We start from the raw sequence: 16,875 nt of genomic DNA, 5'->3' as shown, positions 1-16,875 counted from the left end.
CCAAACCCCTGTTCCTTCATTTTTCACCCTTTAAAGGGTCTAGAATTTACTCATGCTAAGAGCAGAAGTTACTGCCCTTCTAAGATGGGATTTGGAAGGGGTGTAAGGAAAGGCTTTTTCCACAAGGAAAAGTAATTTCCTATGGTTCAAAAAAAAGAAAAAGTGCCTTTGCACAGGGCCTCCTATTTCCATTGTGCAGAGTTCGACTCTAGAGTGAACTTCACACAACAGGAATAGGTCACATGTAGAAATGCCATCTTCCCTAAATATGTCTGGAAATCTGCACCTGCCACAGCTGTCCAGGTGTACACATGGGAATATTGGTGAACAGGGAAAACTAGGGAACTTATGATTTGGTGGAATTGGAGCACCCTCTGTCCATACTTTTCCTATTTTTCTATTGAATTGGGCCCAATATTTTGAAATTTCAAAGTGTCATCCTGTGACACTCCCTCAGCCCTTTCTAGACCAGCAAATGGTCAAACTTAAGACAAAATCCTAACTTTACTACTACTAAATGCCTTCTGTGAATACCAAAAGTAGTAGGACAGACTTAAGACAGACTTTAGACAGACTTCAGATGAACTTAGGACAAACTTAAGACAGACTGAAGACAAACTTTAGACAAACTTAGGACAGACGTAAGACAGATTTAAGACAGACTTGAGAAAGACTTAGGAAAAAATCCTAACTTTACTACTACTAAATGCCTTCTGTGAATACCAAAAGTAGTAGGACAGACTTAAGACAGACTTTAGACAAACTTAAGACAAACTTAAGACAGACTGAAGACAAACTTAAGAAAAACTTAGGACAGACGTAAGACAGATTTAAGACAGACTTAAGAAAGACTTAAGACAAAATTCTAACTTTACTACTACTAAATGCTTTCTGTGAATACCAAAAGTAGTAAGTTTAGGATTTTGTCTTAAGTTAGTTCTGTGAATCGGGCCCATGCTGTTTATGCTCAAATGAATTGTAACTTAAAATCCTCGTTGATGGCGTAGTACGATTTAATGTCACAAATCTTTAAACAACACGCTTAGAAAGTTGGAATGTTCTGTTCACAAACCTTTGTCCCTTCTGCATTTATTCTGAATCACATAACTGTGAATGGCTCTGTAATTGGGGGTTTGTGTATTTCTCCCAAACAATGACACAAAGGTGACTAGGTGTGGGTAGAATTCTGTTGGTAGGACTGGTCTGCTTCTCTACCGCTGGAACCACAGACCTGCTGCCTGAAGAAGAATGACTGGCCCTGCTCATTAGAACCCAGGACTACCAGAGTGACTCTAAGAGCTAGCTGGCTGGCCTCCTATGTGAGCTATAGAGACACAACAAGCTCCAGAATCCCTAAAGTTTACCTCTCTGCTGCTGCTTGTCCCTGCTAGAGTGAGTCCTAGCCCCCCATTTGTGCCCCACACTGGTCCTAGATCCTTGGGGCTCCATTATGATGGTGGCGGTGGCGATCCGCCCGACAGAAATGCCAGTCCGCCACCCTTTTCCCCCCGCCACATTACAATGGTGGGGGGGGGGGGAACCGCAGCGGTGGCAAACACCGCCCGCCACTTTTCCGCCTCGGTCGCCTGGCGGCCGGGGCGGAAAAGGGTTCATATGGTGGCGGTGTCTATCAGACACCGCCAGCCATATTTGCATGTGTGGCTATAGGTGCCTTTCCGCGGCGGCGATCCCGCCACGGAAAGGCAGGCGGTCGTTGCCATACGGGGCCCCTGCGGGACCCCATGTTGAAGGCTGAGGTGGGGGTGCACAGGAGGGGTACCTATGGTAACCCCATTCATTTGCATATACAAAGAGGCAGGCACCGCGCGGTGCCTGCCGCTTTGCATATGCAAATGTGAAAATGCATTTTTTGCATTGTGGCGGGCGGTGCAGAGTGCACCGCCCGCCACAATGCTACAACTACAGGATGTGCCCGCCACTGTGGCGGGCACATCCTAATAGCCCCCACGAGACAACCGCCCTTATGGCGGGCGGTCCCAACCACCGGTAGGATGTCCGCCCGTCATCCTAATGGGCCTCTTGGTGTGGTGCCAAAGTGGCCACCTGCTACCAAAATGCAAAACCTTGTACATTTTTTAGCAAAAACTGCTCTGAGAATTTAAAGGAGATCAGAACCTACCATCAAGATGATCCAACGGAGGTGCATTTTTCTCCACAGCAGCAAATCCTATTAGCAGGACCAACCCGGCAGCGGTATTTCGTCTCATGGAGCCTTATCCAGCCACAATCTGCAGCCTCATCCCAATGGGTGAATCCAAGCCCCAACAAAACATCTAAGTCCAAAAGGCAGAAATTTTCTCCGGGCTTGACGACAACCAGCACCTCATCAACAACCTACTCGAAATCCAGCTTCTTCTGCTAGGAGCTTTCCCCCCCCTTCATCGAAGTATTCACCAAGACCTCTTTCAGCGGCTCCCCATTGTCAATGACTCGACATTAAATGCAACCTTCTGTCTGCCCCGCTGAGAATGTACCTTCTGAAGAACTTTTCAAAAAATGTGTTTCTGAGTCCAAAGGTAAGCAGAGACCGGGCCCATTCCACCCCTTGTTATTCGACCTGCACACCTTAACTTTTGCCTATCACTTGGTATCACTTGAGCAGATACCCATCTTTGGTACTTTTTGTCCTTTTAGGTGATAAATTTCACCCAAAAAAATAGATATATGTCTTTTCAGTTCTAACAACTGTATATATAATTTGTTTTGGTGACATTTTATTTATGTAAGAAAAGGGAGCTACCCCACTACCCAAGAGACAGGGTACGGTAAGTAAAATTAAAGAGATACTCTCTTGGACCTAATAGGATTAAAGTTCAAATTCTGACATTTATAAAGCGCACTACTCACCCAGAGGGTCTCAAGGCGCTAGGGGAAGGGGTTCATTATTTGCCGAAAAGCAAGGTTTTAAGTTCTTTTCTGATGGAGATGTGGTTCTGAGTAAGGCGGAGGTGAGTGGGGAGTGAGTTCCATGTCTTGACAGCCAGGTAGGAAAAGGATCTACCACCCATGGTGGATTTCCGGATGCGCGGGACTGTGACCACATGTCACTCGTTCCCACTCAGATTTTAAAGAACTCAACCAATCTACAAGATCTCACATCAATCCAAACTGAGGGACCCAAAAATTAACAACAAGCACATCAGTGAAGGACTCAATAAGTACATAAAACTGCAATTTTATTTAAAAAATTATGATTTCGAAAAACATAACAGTACAGTGATGTAATAAAAAGTCACAGTTAAAAATTACAAATACAGTACACAAGAGACAGTAACATATGGGAAAGACATTCAGATCATCATAATATGGTTATTTCATAAGAACCAGTCTGTTACAAAGAGATCTAACAATAGATATTGCTATTAGATATGGACCGTTCTGTGAATATAACCTGAACAAATATTTTTTCGACTGAGGCAACGAGGGGAGCGGTACAGAGGAGGACGCATTTCGTATAGATTGACATTGCACTATCTAAAACAGAGGGAACACAGCGCCCATCTTTTCCATTGAGAAACCTTGTCCTCCAGAGTCCGGACGCAGGACTAAGAAAAGAGAAGAGTGGGAACGAGTGACATGTGGTAATCCTATTAGGTCCAAGAGAGTTTCTCTTTAATTGTCATTTTATTTATTACAATTTACTCTATTTGTCTAAATTGGTGTGGGATTTTTCTTGTGTTGTATTTTCCCTTTATTACTTTCTATGTGCTGGATAAATACTTTGCACATTGCTTTTGAGTTAAGCCTGACTGCTTTTGTGACAAGCTACCAAAGAGTTAAGCACATAATAATTTAGTGATTTTTTGTGGTTCATCAAACAAGGATCTATTTATTATTTACTTGGGGATTCCACCTCTCTCAACTAATTACCCAATTTTTTACAGTTCTTTTAAGTATTAATGTACACATCTATCTATGAGCAGTCAGATGCCACACAACAATCAATAGATCTTCATAGTAAGTGAAAGTCATTCTTTTTTTTCCTAAAACAAAGTATGCAAAGCACAAGCAAAATAGTTTAGTCAAATATTATTAATACTAGAGCTTTAGAAATATTAAAACAATCATAAAACACGTTTGCGCACCTTATTCTGCTCCTAAATAAATGTGGTCCTGGAACCTGAAGATCTTTAGAAGCTGTTGATGTTTGATCTTCTGCTGTGCTAGAATTACAAAAAAGGGATATCAATATTTTATTGCAATGCATACGTTGTGGCGTTCAGCATCCCAATATGGTGCACATATGCTTCACTGGGTTGAATAATCTACAAGCTGAGCGTTCCTTGGGTGGTAATTAACCCCATCACCCCGGAAGCTATTATTCGTCTCCCATTTCTGCAGTACACACATTTTGCACAAAAAAAGATTAGGCGAATGTCATATAGTTATTTTACAGGAATATGCAGGGGGCTATCAAGAAAAAAAAACTCCTAAAAGAGGGTCTGAGTTTCAGCCTAACACTGAGATGGGATTACACGTCACAGCCAGTTTGACTATTGTAAGCAGCTTGACAATTTATCAAGCTTGAGCTCATGTTCCAAGTCATAAATGAACTGCATAAGAAATCAATATTTAAGTTGTGGTGCGGTAATGCACGAGATATTTATTAATCATCCTATGAAACACAAGTGTTTTATTAATTTATGATGGTCATGAAGCTTGCTCTGCCACATGCAGCTTTGATACATCATTTATATCACTATGGGGAGCAGGAGAGATATAAGACATGCAGGGAAAATGGGTAAAGTGAACATTTGGGTATCATGAATAGTGGAGTCTCATGCAATAGCACAGGGGTGGTCTTAGACATGTGCAAGCTGTGCACCTGCACAGGGCCGCCAAACCCTAGGGGCCACCACGCCAATAAATATCCTTAATATAATAATCCTCTGAGGATGGATACATATTTGCGTGGCGGCCCCTGGCAGGGATTTGGCGGCCTCCGGCTCTGTTCCACCTCCAAACACCCTGATCCCCCTCCCCCCTTCACTGGCTTCCGCGCTCCGCCCCACCCGGACCACCTCTTCCGGGGTTCCCTACCTACGCTGCTGCCCAGGGCCGCCATGAGCCTAGAGCTGCCCCTGAATACCATAGCAGAAGTTTGCTTTTGAAAGGATGGAAACCCTCACCCACCCTGTGGTGGCATGCTTCATTATGGGGCCCTTCCCCCCAATGATAGAAGCCTCTACCAATGGGGGCTATTACCCTGAATCCACAGGGGAGCTCTTGAGATGCAGGTGAGAGCCTCTGTGTGATTGTGGGGGCCTGCATCATCTGGTGTGGGGGTAACTTTTAGGTATTATGCAGAGAGGAACAGGTAAAGCTATCTTCTTGTAGACAAAAAAAAACTGTGTTAGTGTCCAGTTTGTAGAGGTCAAATAAAAGGGGAATAATTATGTCCTTGTCATGCGGTCGACTTGATTTGGCCTTTGCATTTGCCTTTAAAAAAGTGCCTTGGGCTTCCTTCAAGACCAGTCCTCACTGAATATAGAATTTGCATGGGTGAAAGCATATAAGGCACAGATACAAAGCCTGAGTGCCAGTTTGTAGGGTTTAGTTTCCTATTTCGTATGGATCTGGTGCAGTTGAAGGTAATGTACATGTGGTCACAAGACTTTTTCTTGCCCTTTCCTTTGGTCCATTGGATTCCATCCCGCCGACCTTCCGTCATTTCTCTTTTGCGGGATTGCCTTATCTCTTTCTCCCCTCAGGTCCCCCTCTCTCCTCTCACCAATCTCAGCCTCCGACTCTTCTCCCCCACATACCGCTCTCTACCCTTTTTTCTTTTTTTCTTTTTATTTCTCTTTTCACTCTGTAAATATGTGATATATACTTGTCCAAGCCTAATCGCTGGTAAAATAACATCCTGAGCAAATCTATTTGTATATATATAGAGGTAACTCTAACACCTAGTATATGTAGTAGACCCTTGTACTCACGACCATTCCTATGTGATTCTTACAGTTTATCCATTTGTATCTCTACCTCTACTTTACAACTTGTACATTTGCATTTTTTTCTGTTGGTATCTTTTATGTAACTCATGTAATCCTAAATCCTTATGTATCACAACTGGTTCTTATGTAAATCGTTTTGACACCTTCGGGTAATGTTCGCACTATATAAAATCGCATTAAATAAAAAAATATATAAATATATTCATTCTCATTTGTGAAGACTAAAGGAAAAGGTGAAGCAGTATCACTGCACATGCACTTGTACAAGCGGTTTTAGTGAGTATACTGCATGCATAGAGAAAATGTCAGATCACATACAAAGTAGAGTGCTCCTACCCTGGCATAGAGTGTGTTACAGCTGCAGCTCTTGCAGTCAGAGGGCAGGGATTCAGCAACGGCACAAATTAATATTCACATGTAGGAACCAATTCATACCAGCTGTATCAATCAAGGTTATGGCTGGATGCGACCCCATCTCATTATTAGAACTGATGGTATTTTGTGTAGTAATGACATGAAAGAGTTAATTTTGGTGCATTAAAGTGTAGAAATACATAGGACAGACATCAAACGTCCTCGTCATACATGAAGAACAGCAAGAGAAGGCATATTTGAGTAGCAACTCATACCTTACCATAACAACCTGGTGCAAGGCCAGTTTTTATAAAGATTCATTAGGACAAGCACAATATGTTGCATAACATAGTAGACTAAAATGGGCCTAGAATCAGGGGCGGATTCTTCGCTAAGGCGGAGGAGCGTTGCCCCACTGCTCTATGAGCAGGAAAAATAAAATCAGAATAACATAGTTATTATCATTTTATTTTTGAAAGGTTCCGGGCTGGGTTAGGGTGGGCGGGGCCGGAGGCACAGGGGGAGGAGTGATTTGTGCACACTAAGTGCACATGACTGCTTGGTCGGCCGTCTGGGACCGGCCAAAGTCATGCGCACTTAGCAAGTTCCCTACCAGGCTGCATTACAAAGCCTAGTGAGGAACATGCCCAGGCCCCCAGCCCCCTCTGATCGCCAATTCACTGTGCTCAGACCAATCACAACATTGCATTCCAGTGTTGTGATTGGCTTAGAAGAAGCCAATCATAACGCTATATTGCAGCATTATGATTGGCTATGGGGTGCCTGGGTGTTTCCTGGTTTCCGGACTCGACGGAGGAGTGAGGAGAGATGGCCGGCGAGAGAGGTAAGTGTTTTTTTTTTATTATTATGTTCCCCGTAACCCTCCCTTCCCCCCGCCTCTACACCCTTATTCCCTGCCAGCCGCTAATGGCCAGAATGTGTTCTCAAGAGACATCATATGCATTTAGCTATGACCAGAGGATTACCAACTCACTATCCTAGAAACCACAGCCACTGATAAATCTGTGACTCTGTTAGGTGATTTTAACTTTCACTTGGAATGTAACGAAGACAAGGATACTACTTCTTTGCTATCCGAAATGGAGGTTTTTGGACTATCCCAGCTGGTGAAAGGACCTACTCATAATGCAGGCCATACCTTAGATGGTATTTTCACCAACCTTGAAAATATTTCAGTGACTGAAGTCTTACCAATGACTTGGTCCGACCACTATATGGTACTGGCCACAATACAAACTAATAAAACATCTGTCGCCACTTTACTCCCCCCCAAACCAGAAGCGTTCAAGGTCTGGAAAGACATTAATATTCCCAATTTCAGGGAGGCGTTACAGAATTCCATACCTAAATGGGCTACAGATCCAGACACCGCTACTGAACAATATCACACGTGGGTAGGCCAGACAGCTAATAAACTGGCACCTGAGAAAAGAATGTCAAGGAACAGAAGCTCCCCCTCAGCACCATGGTACACCGAGGAGCTTAAAAAATTAAAACAGCAATGTAGAAATAAAGAGAGAATCTGGAGGAAAAAGTATGAAAGTGAAGATAGAACAGTATACAAGGAATTGTTAACCCAATATAAACACCTAATCACAGAGACAAAAAAGAAGTTTTATACTGAACAAATTGAAAGCGCCAAAAACTCAACTAAAACGCTCTTTGAAATAACTAAACATCTTGCGGGATGCGCCCCAGACCTTAGCCCTCCCTGCTCCCAAGATTTCTGTGACTCTTTGGCATCCTTCTTCTTCACCAAAGTGAATGACATATTTTCAGCTTTTAATCTAGATGACACGCAACTCCATGGAAAGATAGACACTTCTTCTTCAGGTAATAACTTATCCGGTTTTAAAGAGGTTACGGAAGTTCAAGTTCGGGACATTATAAAAACAATTAAATCTGGATCAGCTCTGGATCCCTGTCCTCTGAAAACCCTTCGTGTAATAATGGATACTCTTATCCCTGTTATTACCCAAATAATCAACCTCATGTTCAATACAGGCAGCTTCCCAAACCAATTAAAAAAAACCCTAATTAAACCCCTCCTGAAAAAACCTGGCTTGGACAAAGCAGAACTTAAAAACTACAGGCCCATAGCAAATTTACCCTTCCTGGCTAAAATAGCTGAAAAAGCCATGAATAATCAACTCACGGAATTCATCGAGCAACACCATCTGCTCGACGAAACACAATTTGGATTCCGCAAATTTCATGGCACGGAAACAGCGCTCATTAAAGCAGCGGATGACATCCGATTAATCAGAGACCAAGGTGGCACAGCACTATTGGTGCTCCTAGATTTATCGGCCGCTTTTGACACGGTTGACCATAAGATCCTGGTCAACCGTGTCGAAAAGATGGGCGTGCAAGGCCTGGCAAAAGATCTGCTGGCATCTTTTTTAGCAGAGAGAACCCAGGCAGTCATACTGGGCCAGTTTGAATCCGCTGAGCTATCACTGCCATGTGGGGTACCTCAAGGTTCATCCCTGAGTCCGACACTATTTAATATATACGTGTCGGACCTTGCCAACACCATCAAAGCGCACGGGATGAACCTTACCTCATATGCGGATGATACACAGCTGATACTGGCTGTCAGAAATGATGGGGAAACAGTGGCGGCAAATTTCAAGACAGGAATGCTGGCCATTGGAAAATGGATGTCAGCAAACTGTCTGAAATTAAATTCCGACAAAACCGAGGTGGTCACTTTTGGCCACCTCAGCCCTAGCTGGTCCCCAACCTGGTGGCCATCATCTTTTGGAGTAGCGCCCAAACCAGTCACGAAAGTGAGAAATTTAGGAGTCATATTTGATGACAACCTTAATTTCATGGCCCACGCCAATCAGACAGCCTCCACGGCTTTTTACAAGCTACGTCTGGTGAGGAAGATTCTCCCTTTTCTCCCAACAAATGTGGGAAAGACACTGATTAGCGCTTTGGTCCTATCAGCACTGGACTACTGCAATGGACTGTTTGCAAACGCCCAAGTTAGGATAATTAAGAAAATGCAAACAGTCCAAAATGCAGCAGCCAGACTTCTCCTTAACATTCCTAAATTCAAACCTATAGCAGAGTCATTGAGGAGTCTTCACTGGCTTCCGGTCAGGAACCGAATTAAATTCAAGACTTTATGTCTCGTCTATAAGGCACTTCGCCGTCAAGCGCCGCAATTCCTGTGTGATCACCTGGTTCCATATACCCCCTCTCGAACGCTACGATCTGCAGGACAGAATGACCTAGTAGTGCCACGGACTAGGCTGGTCAACTGGGGAGACAGACGTTTCCTAGTTGCCGCCCCAAGATTGTGGAATACTCTTCCACAACCGATAAGATCAAGTCCAAACCTAATGTGTTTTAGGAAGAAATTGAAAACCTGGCTTTTCAACCTCTGAAAACTTTTCCAAGCTCCTATAGGAGGGTAACACAGTATAGCGCCGAGACGCCTGCGGGTAATTGTTCGCGCTCAACAAATGCTAAAAAATAAATAAATAAACTCCACTACAGTTCCTGGGTCCAGAATGTATTCTCATGGCATGTGTCATGATATTGTAGGAAAATAATCGAAGCGACAAAAGGACCTGGCGTCTCCATTGTCATATATTTCGTCTGACAAAAGGTATGTCCATGGCATTAAGTTGTTATTTAAGCTAATCTATGTATATGTTATGTTATGTTATTTTTGAATCGCGCACAGCTACTCAAAAGAGTGTCCCGGGGCGCGTGTGAAACGCTATGTGTGCACAAAACCAGAAGGGCTGGCATCTGTGGGATTTGTAGGATGATGTCTGTGGACTTTGATAGGCATGAATTCAAATCTTTGGGACCCTTCTTCTTATAAAAAGTACTATATACACACACACTACTAAATAATATGCAATCACAAATATATGCAATCAGGGAGATGGAAATACCTTTAGTGACACCCTCATAACACGTTACACCTGCAGTGGGTCCTGAATGCTGTCATCTAGGTTACACACAACAGAGGGTGCACCATTATCAAAAAGGCAGACCTACTAGCTATTTCAGGGTATTGCCACACTCATAAAAGCAGAAATATTGCATAATGAACCAATAAACTACAACTGAATTCAGTAGCGATGTTATAACATTTAGAAACCTTCATAAACACTTACACCCTTCATGTCATTGTTAATATTGACATTAGGACATATTCAAAACAATCCCTTGCGTGCCTGTCTATCTTGTCTTTCAAACCTGCTGCCACTCCAGCTTTAGACCAGGTCAACAGCATCCTGCACTCCAGAACTCCTGGAAAAGAAAAAGAGGCTTCAGAGGTGTTTGAAACGGATCACTGAAATAATATCGACTGACAAAATATCGACTTGCCAAAATATCGTGGACAAAATATCGACAGTCAAAATATCGAGTTTGTATCTACAAACAGGTAAGTACAAAAATATCGAGTACAAAATATCGTTAACATAAATATAGATGTAAAAAATATCGACTTTATTAAAAACAGTGTTAAATTAAATTAATATTAAATTTTAATTACTAAAATATACTTTAAACGACTTAAATTAAATTATAATAATAAAATAATAAATGAAAATAATAAAAATAATTTTTTAAAATCTTATTTGTTGACCCTGAACCCTAAAAATACCCCTTTACCCAAAAACCCAAAACTGACCCTGAACCCTAAAAATACCCCTTTACCCAAAAACCCAAAACTGACCCTGAACCCTAAAAATACCCCTTTACCCATGACCTGAAAACTGACCCTGAACCCTAAAAATACCCCTTTACCCATGACCTGAAAACTGACCCTGAACCCTAAAAATACCCCTTTACCCATGAACTGAAAACTGACCCTGAACCCTAAAAATACCCCTTTACCCATGACCTGAAAACTGACCCTGAACCCTAAAAATACCCCTTTACCCATGACCTGAAAACTGACCCTGAACCCTAAAAATACCCCTTTACCCATGAACTGAAAACTGACCCTGAACCCTAAAAATACCCCTTTACCCATGAACTGAAAACTGACCCTGAACCCTAAAAATGCTCCTTTACCCAAAATTTATCAATATTATTTAATTACCAATTAATTATTAATTAACAATAACAATAAAGTAAATATATTAGAACATTAGGTGTAATTATTTTAATAATTAATATTATTTTATCAAAATTAATTACTTAAAAATAACACAAAATTATATATATAAAAAATGTACTCTAATTAATGTAATTAACTAATTACAATTAATTAATTAACAATTATTTACTAATACAAAATATATTCAAAATTATATTAATTAATTAACTAATTAATATTAATTAATTATCAATTAATTATTAATTAAAATATTAACAAACATATATTAATTAATTAAATATTATTAAATTACTTCCCACCCTATTCCCCTATAAACCCACAACCCGCTACAGAATTACATTACGCAATTATTATCAAAACAAAATTCATGTAATAAAATATTTAATAACATTAATACACACTATTCACACATATTATTACATAAAAATACACTATAAAATATTATATATTATTAAAAAATCGATATTTTTGCTATCTATATTTTATACAGTCGATATTACTTCACTTACCTGAAAAACGATATTTTTGTAGTCGATATTATGTCCAGTCGATATTTTGTCCAGTCTATATTTAAAACTCGATATTATGTCCAGTCGATATTTTGGAGTCGATATTTTGTCTCTATACCGTTTGAAACAACAAAATACGTCACTGAAGGCATCAATATACCACACTAGGAGACTTAGGGACAGTACTAGGGTAGGGACCAAACTGCACCAACTGCTTTTATGCTGTAGTACTGCAAGGCACGTTGATATGGACAAAAGGCGTTCTTCTTCACAAAATATGAAACACCAAATAAGAAATAAATAATATTTGATGATTGTCTATAAGGGTGGAATAACGAAGGCCCTTGTTTTTTTTTAACTATACGCACACAAGTACGTCTTCTAATACTGATTAGCTTTTACACCTTTTGATTATATGGTCTCACCCTTACCCCCAAAGGTTATTCTAGAACACACTTTAACTTTAAGCCCATAAGGAGCTCTGCAGCCTCTAAAGAAATAAACCTAAAACTGTGCTGCAGTCCAGGTCCTATTCGGAGTCAGACACTGGGGCTTTAAGAGCGGCACCAAGAATGCAACGATGAAAATGCACATCACAGCCAACGAAAACCGGTCATCATGTCTGCTCTAGGTTCCCCTCTGTGGACTATATCTTTAATATTGATTAAATGGAGCGTAAGAACACAGGTGCAATATAAGGATGCGCTGTGTATGCAGGCGATAATTTATCAGACAGTCTTTCATAATGTCTCAGAGCCAGATGACTGAATCAAATGAGAAAATGTACATTCAAGGTAACAGTAATTTAGCAGCGAATGTTACTCCAGCGGGCCCGTCTTTGGCATAGCTGTGTGCAATTGACAGGATGCGGTCTAACAGCCAGTGCTGCAGACTCTGGAGCGGGGGAACTAGGTTCGATCCTCGGCGTTGGCTCAACATTCTGTGATCCTGGGCAAATCAATTCATCTCCCAAAGCCTACCAAAAATAACTGTGTCCTTGTGTAACTAACGTGAGTGGTGCTCCTGTAACGCGATCTGATACCTTCGGGTCAACTTCGCGCTATGTTATGTTATGTTAATTCTGCTTATATAGCGCATGGCTACCCCAGCAATGGGGCGTCCCAGCGCTGCGGACAAACCTAGAAGCAGTGCAACACAGCAGAGAAAGTGGAGCTAGATGGAAGAGAACAGCCAAGTTTTAATCTGTTTGCGGAACAGCAGGTGATTAGAAGTGGCCCGAGCCCCAAGTGGGATCGAATTCCACAGCTTCGGCGCCAGATGCCTAAAAGAGCGACCACCAGCTCGGCTCCTACGGATCTTAGTCGTGCGTGCCAGTGACAGGTCGGCTGAACGAAGGGCGCGCGAGGGGGCATAGAAGGAACAGAGTCCCAGCAAGGTTTGAGGGGCGGTATTATACAGGATTTTATGAATTAAACAAAGGCTTTTGAACTGGATACGTTGTTTAACGGGAAGCCAATGTAACCGATGGAGGATAGGGGAGGTGTGGCATTTTTTTGGCAGAGCGAATAGAGTGCGCGCCGCGGCATTCTGAGCTCTCTGGAGTCTGTTTATCACCGTCAAGTTAGAACCTAGCATCAGGACATTGCAGTAGTCTAGATCGGATAAGACTAGGGCCTGGATTATAGTCTGGCGGATGCAAGGCTCAAAGAATCCGAGGATAGGTTTAAGAGAGCGCAGGCGACCATAACAGGTGCCTGCCACTCTCTTGGCATGAGTTTCCATGGAGAGTGAGTTGTCCAACATCACACCCAGGTTTTTAACAGCCTCTTTGGGGACAGGAGAGGGTCCCAGAGTGGGAGGCCACCAATGTGCGTCCCATTTCTCGGTATCCTTACCTACAATGAGTATCTCCGTCTTGCAAGAATTTAGCTGGAGATAGTTCTGTGACAGCCAGTTCGATATAGCCAGGATATCTTCCTGGAACTTAATTTGGTCAGCCCCACTGTTCTTAGAGAAGGAGAAGATGAGTTGTGTATCGTCCGCGTATGATGTTAATTTGATGTTACGATCCCTGGCCAGCATGGCCAGGGGGCGGACGTACACATTGAACAATGTGGGGCTGAGCGCAGAGCCCTGCGGGACTCCACAGTCCAGGGGATGTATGCTGGATGAGTACGGCGGGGCGTGCACTTGGAATGAACGGTCAGATAAGAACGACGTGAACCATCCCAAGGCACTCTCCCTGACTCCGATCTCCCACAGTCTCGCAAGCAGGATCCTGTGGGAGACCGTGTCGAAGGCCGCGCTCAAATCCAGCAGAACCAGGGCAGATGTCTCACCCTGGTCCAGCCCCACCCTCAGATGTTCCGTAACGGCTAGCAGAGCAGATTCCGTGCTATGTTTAGCACGGAAGCCGTGCTGCGATTCGTCCAATATTCCATTCGACTCCAAGTAAGTGGTTAGAATGGAATTAACATGGGCCTCCATCACCTTGGCAAGATAGGGGAGCAAGGAGATGGGTCTAAAGCTGTCAGGTCTAGTGGGATCTAATGATGGCTTTTTTAGAAGAGGGACAACTTTAGCATGTTTCCAGGATGGGGGAATGGTCGCAGACTGAAGTGAGTTGTTAATTAACATCCGCCCTTCTCGTAAGATGGAATCCTGGAATAGTCTGAATAGTTCTGGCTTAACAGGGTCTTCCGGGGAATCAGATTTGACTCTTTTGATCAGAGAGTCCATCTCAGTTTGCTCAATAGATGGTAAGCATTGTAGTAAGAATGGCGAGTCGATGGACCCCATGAGGTTGGAATTAGCATTGGGTCTATCTGAGGTTAAAGAGTTATAAATCCCTTTGACTTTGTCTACAAAGAAACAGGCCAGCTCTTCACATTGGGCATCGGACGCAATTAAATTACCTGGACCTTCTGGTATCTTGGTCAGATCTTTTACTAAGGTGAAAATGGATTTGGAGCGATTGGTGCTGGAGTTGATCAGCTCTGTGTAGTATTTGGCTTTAGATAGTTTTATAAGTTTGTGGTAGGCTTTAGTAGCTACTCTAAAGTTGATTTTAGCCAAATGATCGTACGACCTCCTCCAGAGGCGCTCCAACTGCTTACATTGTTTTTTCTGTAATGTAAGGGCCTCAGAGTACCACGGATGAGTTTGGCCCCTCTTGGGCCTAGAGCACTTCATAGGAATGAAATGGTTGAGTGAATCTTTTATCCACTCCCTATAGGCTGTATCGGCCTCGTCCAGGTTGCTCGGCCAAGTGGGGCAGGAGGAATGGAGTCTAGCTTCGAACGCTGCATTGTCAAGCTTGTTCCAGGGGCGTCTCTGCAGCGGAGGTGGTGGCTTTTCCCTGCATCTAGCTGGAATCTGGATAGTAGTAAAGACCGGAAAGTGATCTGTCCAGGTAAGAGGGCCGGGAATGGAGACAGACGCTTCCTGGATGTTCGTAAACACCGGATCTAATAAATGGCCTGCCTGATGCGAAGGCCCTTCGACCAACTGGATAAGCTGGCAGGCTTCCATATCACCCAGGAATTTCAATATAGTGGGCGAGTCACGACATTCAAGATGAAGGTTAAGGTCCCCCAGTACACTGAAATTAGCTGGCTGTAAGGCCAGTGCAGTGGTGGTTGCCACCAGCGATTCTTGAAAGGCAGTGGCTAAGCCGGGGGGGCGATAGATTAGGAGCCCCGTAAGGGTGAAGGTGTCGGAAACCCGTGCCTTAAATAACGCACTTTCACAGTTTGTTATGGTTATGGGGTTAAGGTGCAGGAGTATATATCTTTAAATATCACTGCTATACCACCACCTCTGCCTTTTGGTCTATTCTGGAGGCATATGAGGTACCCCGGGGGTAGCGCCAAGGTGGAAATGGCCATGGTGTTGTCGGTTAACCATGTTTCCGTCAGAAATAGGAAGTCAGGGGAGTGGTCTACGAGGAACTCATGGATATCCTCATGATGTTTCACTAATGACCTGCAATTGAGACTCACTAAGCTTAACTTTGTAGGGGACTTAGCTGCTAAGGTTGCAGGCGCTATATAAATCTGAAGGCAAAAAAGAAATACTGCTCAGCGATCTCAAACAACCGACTATAAGGTGAAGAGCTACGTCTTGTTAATGCTGTCATGACGTTTTTAGTTTGCAATAGACTTTCCAATTCCCTGCACACTCACAAATGAACGTGCCCGTATTTTTGTGTGCAATTTTCACAACTTCCTTCGTACTGTTTGAAAATGCAGGTAAAAGAAAAACATCGGGGAAAGTTTGTGGACTTACCAGATGTCATGGAAGAGTATTTGAGAGGAGCAGCAAAAAATCACTGTTGCGGCCCGGAGGGTGGGGGGCTGGCAACCAGAAAGGGGGGGGAACCAGGAAGTCAGGCATCCTTGCCCGTGACATGGGCGGGGCCTGTGATGCGGCCAGAAGAGGATGGTGTGCTCGTTCTTGTGGGGCTCCCAGAGAGGAAGGGAGAGCCCCGCGGTAGCGGTTGTAGTTTTCAGAAGTCCTGGGTCCCAGGAGGGGCCCGGGTTAAGTGGAGAGGCGGGTTTTGTTCCTGCAGGGGCTCACATATACTGAAGGAGCACCTACAGGGCGTCACCTGCGAAGCCCGCGAGAATGCCGCCAAGAAGACACAGCAGCCCGGTGAGTGGGTCTGCATGCTTGTCCTGAGCAGTCCCGCATTTGCGGGCCACTCCACCCATGCATATTTTATTATTTTATGCACATTTTTATAAGCTGCCACTTTGAAGAAAAAAAAAAAACGAAACTGACCATGTAGCGCGCGCCCGGCAATGCACGTTACACATGAATGAAACTGCAACAAATTCAAGGCTTCTCACTAACTTCCAGACGCGTTGACGCACGCGCGCACCGCGATGCACATTACAAGCAGCCAAGGCGCCAAAGCGCGCCCACGAGGTCAAATCTCCGGCAGGAGAAGCGCGTG

This window comes from Lissotriton vulgaris, chromosome 3_2 (genome assembly GCF_964263255.1).
Source record: "Lissotriton vulgaris chromosome 3_2, aLisVul1.2, whole genome shotgun sequence".
NCBI lineage: Eukaryota > Metazoa > Chordata > Amphibia > Caudata > Salamandridae > Lissotriton > Lissotriton vulgaris.
Note: the sequence above shows the minus strand (reverse complement) of the source record.